Raw genomic sequence first — 19443 nt, forward strand, 5'->3', positions numbered from 1 at the left:
CATGACCACTCTCCCCACTTCCTAGATCCTGATTCTAATGCCAAATTGCAAGGATAGTTTTATTCTGCATAAAACTTAACATTTTTAGTGAACAGACTGTTGGTTTTACTTGTAGTAGTACTTAATTTCTTGATATCAATATGAATATTACTCAGTTATAAATAAAGGTATCTATCTTTGGTGAACTCCTTAGGGTTTACATGGTAGACTTTGTATTAAGGCTTTCTTTCAATATTCTAACACAGTGATAGTTAGGAAAACCCTCAGCTTGAACTGCCCCAATTCACACAGATTACACAGCCCACAGCAGGCCAAGCTCTCCCCTTGGATCACTGCTAATTTCTGAGGAACTTAAGTTCCCTCATCCTCTAAGGATTTCTTCTTCTAACACAACCAATTCATTAATTTTTTTTTTTCAGTAGTGTTGGAGATTGAACCCAGGGCCTTGCACATGCTAAGCAAGCTCTCTCCCACTAAACTACATGCTCAGCCCCTCCCCAATTCACCAATTCTAACCCACTCCCACACACCATTACCTGGGTCAGAGGGAAGGGACAATTCAAGCAAGACATCCTTGAGCCATCTTTCCAATTCAGGCATCCCAAGACCCTGCTCACCCGAAACTGCCCTTGAAACTCGTAAGAAGTTATCCCTAGATTAAACAAAATTTCAGCCCTTTCTGGTTCCTACTCCCTGAGGAGCATGCCAAATCTATCCAAGTGCTTAGCAGCTCTAAAGTCTTCTATGATCCTCTCTCCACACTTTTTAAAGCCAAAAGATAGTAATAATTCTTTTAGTCACATTTCCAGTCTAATGCTTCTTTCCAGTGCAAAGCCAGGAGTGCAGGGTCTTCTCATCCATATTTACTAAACTGAATTACCAGACTGCTATTCCAATTGCTCACCATATCAAACCCTACACTGCCCTTTCTCAGAGTAGCAAGGTTACTGCGTAATAAAAATGTCTTCCCCTCCAAAGGCAACTATTGTCAATTACTTCATTTTATTCTTTTCTAATTACTGCCAGTGAGCCTTATGAACTAAAAACGAAGTGAAAAACTATCTCTTTCTCTCTTTTTTTAAGATTAAGAAGCTAAGTTTCAGGAAGGTAAAAGTGGTTGCCCACATAATTCTTATAACAATTTTTAAAAAGTTCTTAGGCTGTATGAGGTTCTGTGAGAAGTATGTTACTTGCAACATCTATTTTAATCCTCAAAATAAGTATGGAAAGAAAATAGAACTGTAATCCCTTTTTATAGTGTGTAAACACACTGAGGTTAAAAAATAAAATTCCTGGCTCAAACTACAAGAATAAGTGCCACAGCTATTATTCAAGCCCAGTCAGACTATATTCAGAGTTCAAGCTGTTAAAGGATAACTAAAACAAACAAAATAACATGTTTCTCATACAGACACGAAAACAAATGACTTCAATTAATTCATTAATTGGCTGAGGAACAAATAAGATTTTCCAACTAGTTCAAAAAAGAATCCAAAGAGCAAACACATACACAGGCAATGGAGAACACTGAGATAAATTCGCTTAACAGACACAAAACTGGTTTTTAGAAAAGAAATCAACTGTACTTCCAACCAATGAGATTCCTTTGCATGTCTAAGGACAAGAACAATTTACATTGCCATCAGTATTTCACAACTTAAAAACCTGTGAAATAAATCAAAAGCAATGAAAGCTGAAGATCCCAGAGAATGTGATAATCAGGAAAAGGGTTCTAAGTAGCACTGAGGTTTCTACTGGAGGTACTTAGGAATTCTTTTGGTTCATTTCAGACTTTCACGAGTTTTCTTTATACAGATCTTAACCACTCTGCACAATGTCTTTTCTCTTCTTTTGGATAAGGATCCATAGCTTCAAGATCTCTGACAAGAGGCTGAGGGCATATCTCAATGGCAGAAAACGCAAGTTTGGAAGTCCTGGGTCTGATCCTTAGTACTGCAAAACAAAACAAAACAAAAAAGATCTCTGACAAGCACTAGAAAAAACTGAGTTAGTTCCCTCCATAAAACTTATCTTTCACAAACACATACTATGCCAAAAATTTAATTTATTGTGAATTTACACCTACATGCAGAAATAAATTAGGTCCCTGGATGGTCAAGTCTCTTAGATGGAAAACTAAAGAGGGTTTGATTTTATTGAACAATGATTTGAGAAACAAATCTCTCTGGAGAAAGAGACACTGTTAAACTGTTACTTTAAAATAACTAATGGCAAACTAACTTAATGTCTTAGCCAGTTAAGCGTCTTAACTTCTACCCTATGTTTTCTTCAATAAAAAGGCAAACCCAACCCAATTTCCACTTTCAGCAAGATCAAGCAGATGGACCTTTTCCTACTGCTCTAGGTAACCACAACTGAAAGGACTGGCGATTACAAATAAAACAAACATGAGAAGACTGAAGGTGGAGAGAGGGCAGACCAGCCAGGGACTTGGGATCCATGGAACATCACTTTGGTGAGTTCCCTGGTTTTCTTTTTGCCTCATATACCATGAAGAGCTGAAGAAGCCAGGAATGCAGAAAGGTAAATGGGGGAAGACAAAGACCACTTAGGTTCAAAGGACTAAGAAAAGAGCGGCACAGCAAGACAGGAAACTTTCAGACAATAAACTGAATTCCAGTCCAAAAAAAAAAAACCACAGAAAAACTGTGGTCATGATAGGAAGCCTAGTTTCCACCCTGTCAGGCTGAAAGGTGCCCTAACTTACCTCCTAATTTTCTCCAACCCTTGCCCTGCACAAAGTGACTTTGGAAACCACCTGCTGAGTCTGGATTTCTATCCCACTGGTAGTAGGGACACTCTCATTCATCCCATTAGAGTGGTATCAGAGAAGGCCTAAGCTTTCACCCCTGCCCAGGGGTAAGAAGACCATCTCCTCCCAGTGGCCATGTGCTGGACAGTAGCGAGACAGGGTTGAATCAGTGAAGACCTGAAGAGGAGCTGAAAATCCCACCCCTAACCTGCAGTAACCAAGAAGTCCTGCTTTGTGTTAGTGGACCAGTTTCTCAAAAGCACAACCTAACACAAATCACCCAAAATTAAATATATAATTTGAATAGTCACGTAACTATTAGGGAATTGAACTCATAATTTAAAAGTTTCAAAAAAAAAAAAAAAATCTGGCCCAGCTCATTTCATCAGAGAATTCTATCAAATGCTTACAGGAGAATTAAAGCCAACTCTACATAATCTCTCCTAGGAAACAGAAGCTGAATTGGAAGCACTTCTCTATCCATTTTATGAAGTCTGTATTATCCTGATGCAAAAATCAGAAAAAGACTGTGCAAAAGAAAGAAATCTATAGACTATTACCTGAATACAGACACAAAATTTTCAACAAAGTAGTAAAAGAATTCAACAGCATATTAAAAATTGAATTTAAGCAGGGATGCAAAGCTGGTTCATTCAAACATCAATCTAATCCACACAAGAAAAAAAATAACCACATAATCATACCAAGTAGTACAGAAAAATGATTTGAAACTAGTCATTACCTGCTCATGAGAAAAACTCTCAGAAAATACTACAATAATGGGGAACTTTCTCAAGTAGATAATGAGCATTTAGAACCTACAGCAAACATTATTACACTCAGTGCAATATACGCAACCCCCACTATCAGAACATGGTAAACAAGTTCATTCTTACCACTTTAATTCAATGTAGTATTAGAAATTCTAGCCAATGCAAGAAGGCAAGAAAAGGAAGTAAGTCACACATAAATGAAGGGTCCCTGTCTGCAGATGACATGATGGTTTACACAGACACTCTCAAGAAATTTGCCCTGAAAATCTCCTAGCACTAAGTGAGTTCAGAGAGGTTACAGATACATGATAAACACTAAAAAAACAACTGTATTTCACACACAAAAAAACAACCTACAGAGTAGGAGAAAAGTTTTGCAAATCCCATCTATGGTAATGGACTTTGTATCTAGAACACTGTATATGGAGAACTCCTATGACTCAATAATAAAAAGGTAAATAATCCAATTAAAAATGGATAAGGAATCTGAATAACATTTCTACAAAGAAAGGGTAAAAATGTAAACAAGCACATGTAAACATGCTTCACATAATTTACCATGAGGCAAATCAAAACCACAAAGAGGTATCACCATACATCCACCACGATGATATAACTTCTCTACAGTGGCACTGATCAAAAAGACAGATAATAACAAGTGTTAGGGGAGAGAAATGAGAACCTTTAGGCACTGCTTCTGGAATAGTAAAATCATACAGCCACTCTGGGGAACAGTCTGGTAGTTCCTCAAAAGAAGGAACCCAATGACCCAACAATTCCACTCCTAGATATATATACAAGAATGAAAACTTACAACTACATAAAACTTGTATATGAATGTTCATAGCAGAATTATTCTAAATAGCCAGTAAGCGGAAACAATTCAAATGTTCATCAAGTGATGAAGGTTGTAAATAAAATGTGGCACATCCGTATAATAAATTATTTGGTCACAAAAAAGAACGAAGAACTGTGATACAAGATACCAAACGGATGAACCCTGAAAACACCATGCTAAGTAAAAGAAGTAGTGGAAAGACACTACATATTATATGATATGCACTTAGAAGAAATGTCCACAAGAGGTACATATAGAGAGGCAAAGTAGACCGGTGGTTGCCTAGTGCAAAGGAGAGTTTAAAGGAGAGTTTAGAGGAGGGAAGGAGAATTAGGTGTGATTTCTAATGAATGTGGAGGTTTGGGGTATGATAAAAATGTTTTAAATTAATTCTGACAATGTTATACAACTCAATGAATATACCTAAATCTGAGTCAGATCTCTAGCTGGGTGCTTTGTAGAAACTGACAAACTGATTCTAAAAGTTCTGTGGATTTGCAGGAACTCAGAACATACAAGACAATGTTGAAAACAAAGAACAGAGTAAGACTCCTACTCTCTGTTTTTGAAACTTACTACCAAACAATGGTAAGGTATTTGGTATTGACATAAGGATAGATAGATCAGTGAAACAGAATCGAGGATTCAGAAATAAATTCATGAGTCTATGCAACCACCACACAATCCAGCAATTGCACTCCTGGATATTTAACCCAGAGAAATAGCATACAGTCACACAAAAACCTGTACACAAATGTTCACAGCACCTTTAATCCTAACACTCAAACGCTAGAAATAATCCAGATGTCCTTCAATGGGTATTTCCATATGAAGGAATATTAAGGAGACTAAGGAATACTAAGGAAGAAAAAAAGAACTATTGATTCATGCAATCGCTTCAATTCCAGGAAATTATGCTAAGTGAAAGACACTAATCCCCAAGAATTGCAAGCTGTGTAACTCTGTTTATATAACATTCTTCCGATGACAAAATAAAACGTTAGATTATTATAATCTATAATTATAGATTCGTGTTTTACCAGGTCAGGGAAGGGAGAGTTTGTAACTAAAAAAGGGCACAATAAGAAATCCTGTGACAAGCTGGTGCCATGGCGCACGCCTATAATCCCAGCAGCTCAGGAGGCTGAGGCAGGAAGGAGGATTGCAAGTTCAAAGCCTGCCTCTGCAAAAGTGAGGTGCTAAGCAACTCAGTGAGACCCTGTCTCTAAATAAAATACAAAATAGGTGTGGGGATGTGTCTCAATGGTTGACTGTCCCTAAGTTCAATTCCCGGTACCCCGCCAAAAAAAGAAATCCCGTGACAAAACTGTTCTGTATCTTGGCCGTATCAATGTCAGTGTCCTGGTTGTAATGCTGTACTATAGTTTTACAAGACATTACCACTGGGAAAAACTGGGCCAAGGGGGTCACGGTATCTCTTTGTACTATTTCTTACAACTGCATGGGACTCTACAATTATCTCAAAATAAAAAGTCTTAGAAAGAAAAATAAAAGTTCCTAAACATTACAGTTTAACAAAACCAAATAAACAGAATATTACTCTTTTCTTCCTTCCTTCCTTCTTTCTTTCTTTCTCTCCCCCTCCCTTCCCTCTTTCCCTTCTTCCTTCCCTCCCTCCCTTCCTTGCTTCCTTTCGAGATGCGGTCTTGCTATGTTGCCCAGATTGGTCTCCAACTCATGGTATCAAGCCATCCTCCTGCCTCAGCCTTCCAAGTGCTGGGACTACTTCCAAGTGCTTGGCTAAGGCCACTGCACCAAGATCTGATTACTACTATATTCTAAAAGGAGAGAGGTAGGACGAAGAGGAAAAGGGAAAAGAGAAAGGAAGAGAGAAGTGGGAAAAGGGAGAGAAGGACAGGGGATAGAGAGAGGGAGAGAAGGGGAGAGATTTTCAAACACTGTGACTTTAGGAAATCAATCAAGTTTCTTTACCTGTAAAGCACAGATTAATAACCAATACTGTGGTAGGCTGAATAAATCAAAATATACCCATACCCCAATCTCTGAAAGACATAAGTGTTACTTAGGTATGGTGGAAGACTTTTTCAGTAAGTATTAAGTATTTCTGCAATGGGGGAATTATTTTAAAATTCAGGGTGGCCCTTAAATACATCCTTTTAAGTATATCCTTTTAAGAGGGAGGCAAAGGGAGACTTGATCGCAGACAGAAGGGGAAAAAGGGAATGTCACCATAGAGGCAGAGGCTGGAGCAATGCAGTTATAAACCAAAGAATGCCAGCTGTCACCAGAGATTACAAGAGGCCAGGAGTGATTCTCCTCTACAGCCTGTGGAGCGGGCACGGCCCTCCTATACTTTCATCTCAATTGATACTGATTTCAGAATTCTTATCTCCTGAACTCTGACTAAATAAATTTCTGTTGTTTTAAGCCACCATGTTTGTGATATTTTATTATAACAGCCATAGGAAACTAATATAAATATCTATCCATCTCCTAGAAATGCTGTAAAGAGCTAATAAATATATATGGAAAAGGTCCCTGAGGAGTCTGCAGTACAACGGAAAATCAGACACCATTCTGGAGTTCTTAATTCAAACTAAGAATATAACAGCCCTAATTTTTTTAAGACTTAAAGAAATTCCAGATAAAAAATAAATATAGCTTTGGGAACACTTACATCTAATATAGAATCAGTTCCCTGAAGATCACTCAATAGACAAGAACTGTTTATCAGAGTTACAAAAAAGAAGAGTCAATCTTGATTAACTCTGACTTCTAGTACATTTCTTCTCGAAGGAAAGAAAAGCTCAATTGAACTGGTTTCATGACCACCATAAATTTAGCAAAATGAGGTCATTCTGGTACTGCCTGGACTATTCTAGATTATTTCAATCCTCCTGTTCTTTCACTCATTCTTATAAAACAATGCAAACATAATTCTTCCTTTACTTTAATCAAGTGTCTTAATAAATAACCACACTTAAAATATGACTTAAGCTTAAATTTAACTTAACTTAAATCTGTAGTTTCATTATATTAACTATTTATTGTAGTTATATTATCCCAGTAATTCACAAACTCTCCAGTTTGAGCAATACATCACAAAATATCATTGTTTTTTCTTATAAACCTGGTAATATATTTTTACTGAATTCCATGACAACATAATGGAGACTACAAGAGTAATGAAAAAGTGAAAACAATTCTGACAACACATGAAGGGGGAAACAACAAAAAAGGATGTCCCATTTAAAACATTTAAAACATCATGGGGCTGGGGTTGTGGCTCAGTGATAGAGTGCTTGCCTAGCATACGTGAGTCACTGGGTTCAATCTTCAGCACCACATTAAAACAATAAACAAATAAAATAAAGGTGTTGTGTCCATCTACAACCAAAAAAAAAAATTTTAAGTTTCCGTCTTAAAAAAAAGGGGGGGGAACTACCACATCATGTCAGAATCACCCAATCAGCCACAAAGTTAATGTCCAGCAAGAATATTCAAAAATTTTGGATATAACTTGCAATATAAGACACACTCTTATTCAAATAATCCCTTACTTTTAAAACCATAAAAGTATAGTATATTTTAAATTTATATTGCTTTAAAACAAGCATGAAAGCACAGCAGTAAGAGCATAACCTCTGAAACTAGAACATCTAGGTTTAAATCAGTGTCATTTAATCTCTTTGGGTCTCAGTTTCCTCAAAAGGAAAATGAGGATAATACTAGAGCACTATTCCATTATCTCATAATGGAAGTTATAAGGATAAAAGGTGTTAAACTTCATACAATGGAACCTGATACATAAAAAGCATTTGGAAAATATTTGCTATTACCTGCTCCCTCCACCCCAAATACTGGGGATAGAACCCAGGGCATTCTACCATTAAACAACATCCTTGGCCCTTTTTGTTTTACTTTAAGACAAGGTCTCTGTGATGGTTAATCTAAATTGTCATGTTGATTGGATTAAGATATGCCTAAAATTAACAGGCTTCTGGGTGTATCAATGAGGGCGTTTCTAAGAATGATTGGCATGTGGAACAGCAAACTGAGGAAGAGATACACCCTAAGTATGGGCAGCAGTCCAATAGGTTGAGGGCCTAAATGGAACAGAAAGTTGGAAGAACAAGGAAGTAGACACAAGCTCAATTCTTCTTGAGTTGATGCTTTGACTGCTGTTAGGATCACCTGAAGACATTGGACTCCAGTTCCTTTACTCTGTCCAAAGTGGACTACCCAGCAACTCTCCAGGGAGTTTCCAGGCCTCTGGACCAGACTGAGGCTACATCATTGACCCCTCTTATTCTGGGGTTCCAACTACTTAGGCTGAGCAGCTACTGGTTCCTTCAACTCTCCAGCCTGCAGAGAGCCTGCAGACTGTCCAGCTTTCAGTGATGTAAACCAATCCAATATATCACTGTTTTAATAATTGTATGATGATATATACATTTACTATTAAATACATATAACTATTAAAAAGGTGATATATTAGATTGACTTACATAACTGAAAGAACTAAAAAATATATTCTGTTAGTTTTGTTCCTCTAGAGAACCCTAATATAGTCTCACTAAATTGCCCAGGCTGGCCTTGAATTTACAACCCTCCTACCTCAGCCTCCCAAGCAGCTAGGATTACAGGCATGCACTACCAAGCCCATCAGGTTAGCAACTATTAAAAACAAAAGGTTATCATTACTACCTAAGTCTTACCCAACTCTGTTCCCATCACCAAGCTCATGGCAAGTATCCAAAAATGTTTAAGTGAAGAAAGATTTTGGTGTTCAAGCTACTCTAGTTTCCATCATTTTCTCCCTAAATCCACAAAGGTAAATTTTTATTTAAAGGTCACACAATATAAGGATGAAATCATTATAAGAAAGTATATTATTTACCGGACAGCAGAAAAAGTCATATCCAAAGTGCCCTTCCCAAAATACTACACACTCCTATGAGGCAAGACTCCTCCAGGAGAGTTAGAAACAATCCTTTTGCTCCACACTACCAGCTGTAAGAACCTCTGCCACCACTCCTTTCTCTTCCTTAATCATTCTCTCATTCCCATCTTTCATCACTAGCAGATACCAGCTCACCCAAGGGAATTAACTCTCTGTACAAACACAACATGGATATGATCTATGAGATAGAAAACTAAGGGAAGTATAAGTATTCCCTTCATCTGCATCCCTAGAAACAGTAATCCACTCCTCTGAAGAAGTGAACAAGCTTTCAGAAACCTTAACTGTTAAACACTGTGGACAGAATGGTAATTCATCTACTGTTAGCTTTCACCCATGGCCACCTCTCAGACGTCCTTTCCATTTGCCTCCCTGTTACCACCGTAGACCCCAGAGGCCTACTGCCTTTCTAGGGAAACACGTGACTGAAGGCCTTTCGGGGCATTACTTCGACCTCACCAATACACAGTCTCATCAAAGGTTCTTCTTAGCTTCATTATTGCATTCAAAACCTTGCAGCCAAAGGAAGTACAGACTTTCCTTGCTATCCAAGGACAATCAGCAGAGCAGGGGAAAAGGCCACACAGCAATTCCTCTTAAACAAGGACCATCAGAATGATGAAAGAGTTGATGAGAATTTTCTCAAAAAAATGAAACAAAAAAAAATCAACTTTTCAAAATGTATCAAGTATTATATTGATAAAAATATAGGTTATTCTTGCAATTATGCACTAATTCTTAAAACAAGGAATGAATAAATTGATGGAGGGCTTGGAGCACAATTTTGTAACCAATCTATAAAACAGAATGATATGACAGCTTTGATTTCACATTTGCCTTTTGAAAGACGATTATATAAAAGTCATTTCAGAACAAAAAATTCTGTATTTCATCATTTTCTCTCCTGGATCTTCTAAAACTCCTTCCAAATTCCTTTCAAATTCCTCTCAACATCATCGCTGCTGGTTTTCCTCATCAAATTAACCAGTCTACCATCTAACACTGCCATATTCTTTCTTATGCTTCTTTATCATTATTATAATATTATTATATATTATATAATTATAATATTATTATTATTAAAACACAAAGAATATATGCTAAGGTACACAAATAGTAGATGTGCTTCTTAAATTTTTCCATAGTCAGATGCCATTTTACATAGTCATATTCCAAGACAGACTTTTTTTCCATCATCCTAGAAGGTTCTCTTCTGCCCCTTCCCAGTCATTACCACCACCACCCAGGGGTGACCATTATTCTGACTTCCATCAACAGTTGTTGTTTCTGAACTTCATTTAATGGAATCATGCACTATGCAATCTTATGTCTGCCTTAAATAGCCTATGAGATCCCTCCATGTTGATGTGTGTTTTGTAGTTCATTCTCTTTTATTGCTTTTGTAGTGATTCATTTTATATCACAATTCATTAATTCATTCTGCTGATGTGCATTCAGGTTGTATCTAATTTGAGATTATTCTGAATACAGACACATGAGCATTCTTTCATGTACTTTTTCTAGACACATGCATTCATTTCTCCTGAATATACCTAGAAATAGAATGAATGGATTATGGATTTTCCAAAGTGATTATACCATTTTATATTCCAACCAACACCATCTATGAGATTCAGTTGATCTACATCCATGCCAACATTAGCAATGATCATATTTTTAATTTTAGCCATTCTGGAAGGAATATGAGTATCTCATTATTGTTTAATTTATATTTCCCTGTTGACTAATAATGTTGGGTATCTTTTTATATGCATACTGGTCATGTAGAAAGTACCCTTCAAGATTCATCTTTTAACTAAATTCTTTTTCTTACTGATTTTACCCACATTTAAACATACATATTCTGAGTATAGGGCCTTGGTCAGATATATGAATTGCAAATTTCTTCTTCTGGCCTATATTTCGCTCTTCATTCTCTTAACAGTGAGGTGGAGGGAAGTTATCAATTTTAATGAAATGTGAAGGCAAACTGATCAATAATTTTTATAGTCATTGCTTTCTGAGTCCTTTTAAAAAATCTCTATCTACTCACTTATTCCTTGATTTATGCTTATGGTTTGAGAAGTTCTACACTATATTCAAAATTCATGAAATACTGCATCTTTGAAAGGTTTGTGATTTCATCTTGCTGTTGATTTGTACAACATTCATATTATGTTGTTAGGTGTAGGATAACTACTATTATAAATGTAGGATAACTACTATTATAACTAGAGATGTCATCAGTGATTACTTCCATATTAAAACCACTTCTGTACAAATATTAAGAACCTAATGTAAAATTTTAAAATTCTAAAGTCCATCATCCCATAATTTCCCCCCAAACATACCTTAGATAATTCTCCCCATTCCCTCTGAACTCAGTCATGAAGAACCCCTGCTGTATCCTTTTCCTTAAATTAATGAAAAACAAATTTCCAATTTCCAAACATACAGTTACAAAACAAACTTACTTTACTCTTGCCACTACTGATCCAGCAGGTGTTCCACCTCCTCACCTGGGCCTCTTCACACCCAATCCATCTTATACTCTGCTTTCAAAACATGTGGAATCTGAACTCTGCTCTGCCACAGTTGATGACCTGGTTTACTCCCTCATCAACTCATTTGGAATATGAAACTGTCCTTAACTGGTCTCTTTCTTATATTCTGCCTTTCACCCTGTCACAAATCACCTCTCAAGAACATAATCTTGATCATGTTACTCATCTAATTCAAATCCTTCTTCAGTCCTTATGTCCACAGGATAAGTCACTCTGTAAGCCAAAGATACACAAACTAGCTTCTGTCCCAGAAATGCCTACAACCCTCTCATATGACCCTCATAAGACCTCTCACTCATCCTGGCTCCACATTGCTTCCTCCAACTGCCAGAGTCCACTAGTTCCAGTCAGTTCCCTTCCTCTCTTGGCCAGGTCCATCCCAGCAGAAGCAAGTGAAGCCTTTTATGTATACCCACGGCTCTCTGTACCCACCACAGCTATATTTGAGTTCTCAGGACACTGTATTAGTTAATCATTTATTTGTTCGTCTCATTCGCTAGTCTTCAAATTTCTGGACTTGGGTTTCTCCTTGAACTCTTCAAGATAAGATCGGGAATTAATCTTTACATCCCAAAGTCTTAGCAAGACTACTACAGAAAGACAGAAAGGTTCAAAGAAAGAATAAATGTCCCCCAGTTACTTTTACCCATGCTTTTCTTTTTTTTTTCCTATAAAAATTAGCAATGAACCTTCCTAAAACAATTTTTTAAAAGTACCCAGTACTAGAGATTAAACCTAGGGTCTTATCCAAGGGAGGCAAATGCTCTACCATTTAGTTACATCCCCAGTACTTTTTATTTTATTTTGAAACTATGTTGCCAAGTTACCCAGGCAGGCCTAGAACTTGGGTCCTTCCTGCCTCAACCTCTCTAGTAGCCAGGATCACAGGTGCCATCATGCCTGGCTTTTTCAAAGAATTTCATCAAAATTAAAATATTAATTATTTATTTGTGCTTCCTAGTAGAAATTAGTCACACTTCTTTGTTTTAAACTACTTTTTAAATAATAACATCAAAAGTAGAATGAATTTACTACTTAAGCAAAGTAACTGTAGTCATCACATAGATCACCAGTAGATGACAACAGAATGAATCAATTATTATTTAACAACTAAAAGATCACAGACAACTATTGCCTTGAAAAATCTGTTCACTTATTTCCCCTTAACACATAAATCTGAATATAAAGAGAAAACAGGCATAGAATTTACTAACATAAGCTTAAACATAATCACAATAGTAGTTATGCAATTTGGGACAAAATTACTTAACTTCGATGTGTCTCACTTTCCTTGTCAGTAAAACAAAAATGGTAACCTCACAATGCTGCTAGTTGAGAGCATGTAGTAAGGCCCTGACACAGTGCCTGGCTTGTAAGTGCACAATAATAAATGTCAACCCTTATCACTGTGCTTTTAATTTAAAAAAAAAAAATCCTTTTACATACACTCTCTTATCCCTCCCTCACAACAGCACAAGGAAATTTTCTGGGCAAGAAATGCTAGACCCTTTTCAAAAATAGGGCATCCGACAGAGAAGTTACAATGATTAACCTAAGATATGTTAAGGCAGAGTTTGAACATAATCACACATAACCTCCACCCCAGAACAAACTGACCAAATCTTCAAAGATCCAGTTTGGAAGAGTCTTTTGGGGGTTTCCCCATTTCCTTCCCACCATTTGCTTAAGTTAAAAGGTAGAAGCAGCCTCACTTTCACAGTGCCTGACTCACAGTGGGCACTTCGAAGACTGAAACACAAAATGCTACTGTGCTTCTTCAATTACAGAACAAGGTATTACACAAAAATCAAGCCTGTCACCAAATACAGAAATCATTTAATATTATGTTTTATCTGTCACATCAAAGTACTACTTAAAAATTGAAACTAAAAAAAAAAATTATTTTCTTTCACTAACTCGAAAGTATACAATTTTTGCATGAAGAACTTTTGATCAAGGCAGTTTTAAAACACCCAACTAGTTATACTTCATGACATGTTTCTTTGCCCAAGTAAGTGATGAATATGAATAATATTTCATCTGTGCAATACTTTAATCAACGCTTGTCTTAAGTACTTTGAGTTTAAACTGAAATTCACTCCCCCAATCTTTTCCAAATAAAGTCATTCAGTGCCTAATGAATACAGTAATGAACTTCAAAGGCCCATGCAATGCTGCCAAGACACAAGCCTGAACCCAGGAAGCCATCAGAAAGCAAAGGGCTCTACAATTACAAATAAGCGCCTTATCTTTTTAATCTCTTCAAATGGGCAGTTAAATAGGAAGATATATGTTAAAAATCAGACTGTGACATCAGCCTCCAGCAAGGTCTACCTTTACTTTCGTGGCACTGCCACGCTGGCAACTACGACACACACCTCTTTAAACAAAACAGCTGCAGCCCCTGCCCTCTCGCTCAAGGCTGGCACGTGGCAGCCACTTGGGACGTTTGTCACAGGGGATTTAAGCGGGGCATGCTCGGGTTGTTTCAGTCGGTGCAGCTCCCAGAGCGGCCGAGGTCTGGGAACGAAGGTACCCATGCTCCTTCAGAGAGCAGCACGAAGCACCCAGCCCTGCCCGCCCCCGGGCCCCCTCGCCCTCGCCGCCCTGGCTCGCGCGGCCCCTCGGCTCCCGACGCCTCCGCCAGGCTCTGGGAATCGCTAGCCGGAGTCTCCTCAAACCTGAGCGGGTGAAACGGCCCCCAGAGCCGGTACTCCAATTCCCGGCGGAGTGACCATCACCTGGGCAGCAGCCCGAGGGAGGCCCGCGGCTCGTGGGGCGGAGCCGGGGTTGCAGCTCCCCCTCCGCCAACTCGGAGATCCCCCGGCCGCCGCCATTTTCCCCGCACCCAAACCCCCACCTGCCAATTCTGGCCTCCCACCTGTGACTAGCAGGGGACGCCGTGCGACGCCGCAGGGGGCACGCGGACGAGCCAGGGATTCCGGAGGGGTCAAACCTCGGGGCAGAACCCGCCGCTAATTCATCCCGAAGCGAGGAGGTGCCCGGCGGTCGCCCTAGTAATGCGTCCCGCCAGGATCCATCCTGATTGGCTGCGGGAGCCCTGACGCGACGGCGTCCCCGGTTGCGTGGGAAGCCCGGGTCTCCAGCGCCCCGCCCCTGCCCCGCGGCCAGGGGGCACCCCGGGCGTCGGTCTCTGAGGGTTCCTTTAAAGGGGCCACACGACTTTCCTGCTCTTACCTGCTGCAAAAGAGGGCGGAGAGAACCATGGGGTACGGAGGCGAGAAACCGAAATAGGAATTCAAGGGAACCTAAGGGCTCCTCCGACCCCGAGAGTTGCACAATGGAAAACAAATCTGGCAGATTAATTTACAAGGTTTATTTTTTTACCCAAAGTCAAAAGGCAGATCAGTAGATGAACCAAGTGTCAGAAGCCATGTTCCTGATGGTGCAAGACTCTTGCTAACACGCACGTTTGCCCAGCCCTTGCTTCACGTTCTCTCCTCAGAGCACCTCGTGTTCACAGCACACCGCTCTTAAAAGGTCTTCATCCCTTCCTACTGTGTTGTGTCTGTCCCCACACCTACTAGACCAGCTCCTGAATGGTTGGTGCTTCTACTGCACAAAGCCTTCTGAACGAAAATCTTAAAAATAAACACGGCTACACACAGACCCATTCGCCAGTCATTCGTATAGATGTATTTTATTAGTTTAATCAATAAGGTACAGAGAGAGGTGAATACTTTTAAAAGTACAAGGTCCCTCTCATTTTACTAAAGTGTAATAGCAATGAGCACTTAGTTTTGGGGTACATAGCTTCAGTGCCGCTAACAGTCCCCCAAATACCCTGTGAATCTAGAGTTCCTGTGTTTCTCTCCTAAATCAGCTTCACATCTTCCCTAAGTTTGTTCAAAACATATAAATATTTAATGTGATAAAATTGTGTTAGAAAATGAAGAAAAACAAGTGAAGGAACACCCCTACGAAAGCCAACCCTGCCAATGATCCCTATGACATTAGGCCTCATTTTTATCTTTAAAATAAGATTGCTGGAATAAAAGGTCTTTATTAAGGTTTTGTTTCGTTTTTCTTTCTTTCTTTTTTTAATTTAGCACAGTCGTGCTGCAGAACTCCAGAGAACTGCACTATGACTCTTATGTTTGTTTGTTTTTGTTTATTCTTCTTTGAATGACTCTTCCTAGCACTTGCCAAATGTTCCACTTGGCCTTTCCTCTTCTGCAGATACCTCTGGCCTGGTGAGATGTGCCAAGCAAAATGACTAAAGAGCCCTTTCTTGATCTGAGCTCCATTCATAACCAGCCACTCCACATATCAACAGCTAGGCTAACAGAGTAGGAACAGTATTGCCAAACTCAAAATATGCAGATTGTTACACCTGAAGACATCTCCCAAGTGTTATGCTTCCTTCTTAGTGGTTGGAGGTATAAGGTGCAGTAACTTGATATTTTTATAGAAAATGTTCTGACACTCCCTAGACTACTGGACCACTTCACCACCCAAATAAGGTCTTGTACTTTAGATAATAGCATCATACCAAGATGATTTTGTTTCAATTTATGTTTTATGCTTATACAAGATGTTAACTGTGATAAAAGGTATACAGAAAGTCTCTGTAATCCTTCTGTGTCTCTGCTAGGTCTAAAATTGTTTCAGTTTTTTTAAAATAGTAATTTTTATTTAAAACATGTCTTCCATGTAGCAAACTCTTGAATATTTGTGAGGTGTACCTACCTTCTGGAATATGTCTCATCAGGGCATCCAGAGTACTTGCATTTTTTGTTCATCAAATCTGACTAGCATGAGATTTCAGTATGGTAGAACAATGTGATGCCGGATGGTCCAGGTCCCTTTGGAATATATTAGGTCCAGGTCCCTTTGGAATATATTATGACAGAAAACAGGGAAATGAACATAGCAAGGCTATAAAAGTCAAACGTTGTCTGTCCCAGGTGAATGTTCGTTTCCCCTGGATGTGATCTTGTTTTTGTTTACTGTCTTAAATGGGAGCTGGTGAGAGGGGAAGGTAGTTCCAGGGACTTCCACTTGGCCTTTTCTAATGCAATAGCTCTTACTCTACAAGTTAAGGACCAATGTAAGGGTTCTGTGAACAGCTAAGTATATCCATTCCAATTGTACATTTAGGAACTAGAGAAATGATCAGTAGGTTGATAACAGGACCCTGTAGATCCACTGAGACAGACCTGGGTGAAGACTCTACTTATTATCTAAATCCAGCATTGCCTACTCTAATTGGGAGTCAGAGGAAAACAGTGTATGAAATGGGGAAAGAGCAAGATGCTACTTATGATCATGGAAAGCCCCGTCAACTTAAAACCTATATCCAACATCCCTCAAAAGATCAGGATATTCCTCTTTCTTATAATTATCCAAAGAAATAACCATAAATTGCTTAGGAGAAGGACTGAAGAAATCTGTGTGTACTTGCTATGATATTCTGGGAACTTCCTCATGGATACCAACTTCTACTTCAGTCTCTCTGTTGTCCATCTGAGAACAGGCTCAGGACTTGAAACTGGATAATAGATTATGATTTTCCATTGAAGTGATGTCTGATCCCAGCCTTCTACTCATTTCTTGATCTTTTTAGGTTATATATTAAGCAATACCATTTCTACCTGCCCATACATCTTGTCCCTACCACATTCTATCAGTCATTCCCATAAAGCCAGGTCAGGCTCCCTGGCTGTCACTTTGACATTGCTATTCCTTACGGTAATTAGGTTGCCTGTTGGTCTCACAGTTATCTCTGATATTCTGGGATCCAGTCATCCCTGTATCTACAAGGGATTTCTGTTCTGTAGGAGCATCTTATAATCTCACCCCTGGACTGCAGAGGACAAACACCAACAAGCTTCTCAAGAGTGCTAGTTCCTTGGCAGAGACTTTATTTTTACCTGATGAACAGTGTGTCTATTGGAGACCCTTCTGAGGAGCATAGTCAGCAGAAAGGTCTTCTACATCCACATTCTGCCCTGAGAGTTTTGGCCTCTCTCTATAATGTGGCCATTTGTTCTACCCAGCTTCTAAGAACCATCCCAGGAGCATGTTAGAATTGGCTCTCTGTATTAAGTACTCTGTGCCTCTGACAGGTGAAATTTCCCTAAACCTCTTTGTATTCAGCTCTTCCTTAATCCAACGCTCTCAGGATCCTGTAGTGACTCTAGTTTATAATCCTTTTTCTCCCTTCGTAGTCCCAGAAATCCCCCAGTCAGGTAGAGATGAGATTTGACCCACAACAGGTCCCTATGTACTGTCCAAGAAAGAGTGCCCTCTGTCTTCCAACAGAGAGACCCCCAGACCCCCTTGGAGCTAAGGGTTCAAGGTTCTCAAGTCTATCGTGATAGTCCAACCTGTCTCAGGACTCTCCTCCTTCCCTATCAAGGCCCTAATTTTGACATCAGTAGTCAGCCTGCTCTGAAATTCTGCCACTCTTCTAGCTAAGACCTTCTAGTTTTCAGCTCTGACTGAAAGTGATGAGACTCTCTTTAAATGCTGCTAAAGAGTCCTTTGGACCCTCCTGTGGCAAAAGCCACTTATCTCCTCAGACCTTACAGTGGGCAATTTCTCCATACCTCTCAGTCATCAAAGACTGCACCATCAAGGGCACCCCCTTTTGTTACTAGAAGGGATTCCAGAGGAGAATGGGACCTCAACTCAGCCGAGGTGGGTTCTTGAGAATTTCAGGATGTGTCAGAGGCAAGGCACAAGCAAAGATTTATTTAAGGACAGTACGATTTATACACCTAAAGGTAAGGTAGGTGTGCCTCTTGCTTCTCAGAGGAGAGAAGATGAGTGACATGCTCAGGGTTGAAATTTCTGATCATATATATGATTTTTCAGGGAAGAAATGTGCAGGTTCTCGGGCAGACTTCTTTGAAAATCAAGTCCCATGACAATCATTCTGTATCTGGGGTTTAGAATGTTTTTCTTTGGTCAAATGGTCTAGTCATAAATCATAGGTGGGTACATTGTATAAGTCTTGGAGTTGGATGACATTTAAATTAATTGCATTTTTGTTCCAGTTGATCTGGTACAAACAAATGCTGGCGGTTTTATTCATCTAATAAAATGACAAGCATGGCTGATCATGCTTCTAGATCTGAGTTGCCATCTACTAAGGGCCACTTACTGTCTTCCCAAGAATCCACTTGTTGTGGGGCACAATTTAAGAACAGACTGATCACCACTGAGAAGTCCAAATTTGAGAGTCTTTATCAACTGGCTGGTTGACTGTCTCACACAATGCCCAAAATGGCTATTGGGAGAACAGCCCCCAGCATGGGGGTGCAGGGGTTTATAAAGGCAAAACCACAAGAACAATTGAGGCACATGTAGGTCAGAAAAGACCTTGTTAAGTTAGATATTTTGATTACATGAGAGAATAGTTTTGATTACACATTTCTGAGTCATTTTTTGTTACGCATCAAGGCCATTGTCAGGGACGCAGGAAGGTCCCACTGTACTGTCAACATAGATTCAGCTTCAGGAAGCTGAAAGAAAAACATTACAAGCAAGCATACAATGGAGTCAGGTCAGAACAAAATGGCGTT

At 39.2% G+C, this 19443-nt stretch overlaps 1 protein-coding gene across 2 annotated transcripts in view; it reads right to left on the reverse strand.

The window, feature by feature from the left end:
• Positions 1 to 14922, reverse strand: part of Lclat1 (lysocardiolipin acyltransferase 1) — a 190624-nt gene extending 175702 nt beyond the window's left edge. For both annotated transcript variants that reach the window (XM_047523274.1, XM_047523275.1), the window contains exon 1: positions 14775 to 14922. The gene's annotated coding sequence lies outside the window, so the exon portion shown is untranslated. The remainder of the gene's footprint in view (positions 1 to 14774) is intronic.
• Between the last annotated feature and the right edge of the window lie 4521 nt (positions 14923 to 19443).

This window comes from Sciurus carolinensis, chromosome 13, assembly GCF_902686445.1.
Source record: "Sciurus carolinensis chromosome 13, mSciCar1.2, whole genome shotgun sequence".
Taxonomy (NCBI): domain Eukaryota; kingdom Metazoa; phylum Chordata; class Mammalia; order Rodentia; family Sciuridae; genus Sciurus; species Sciurus carolinensis.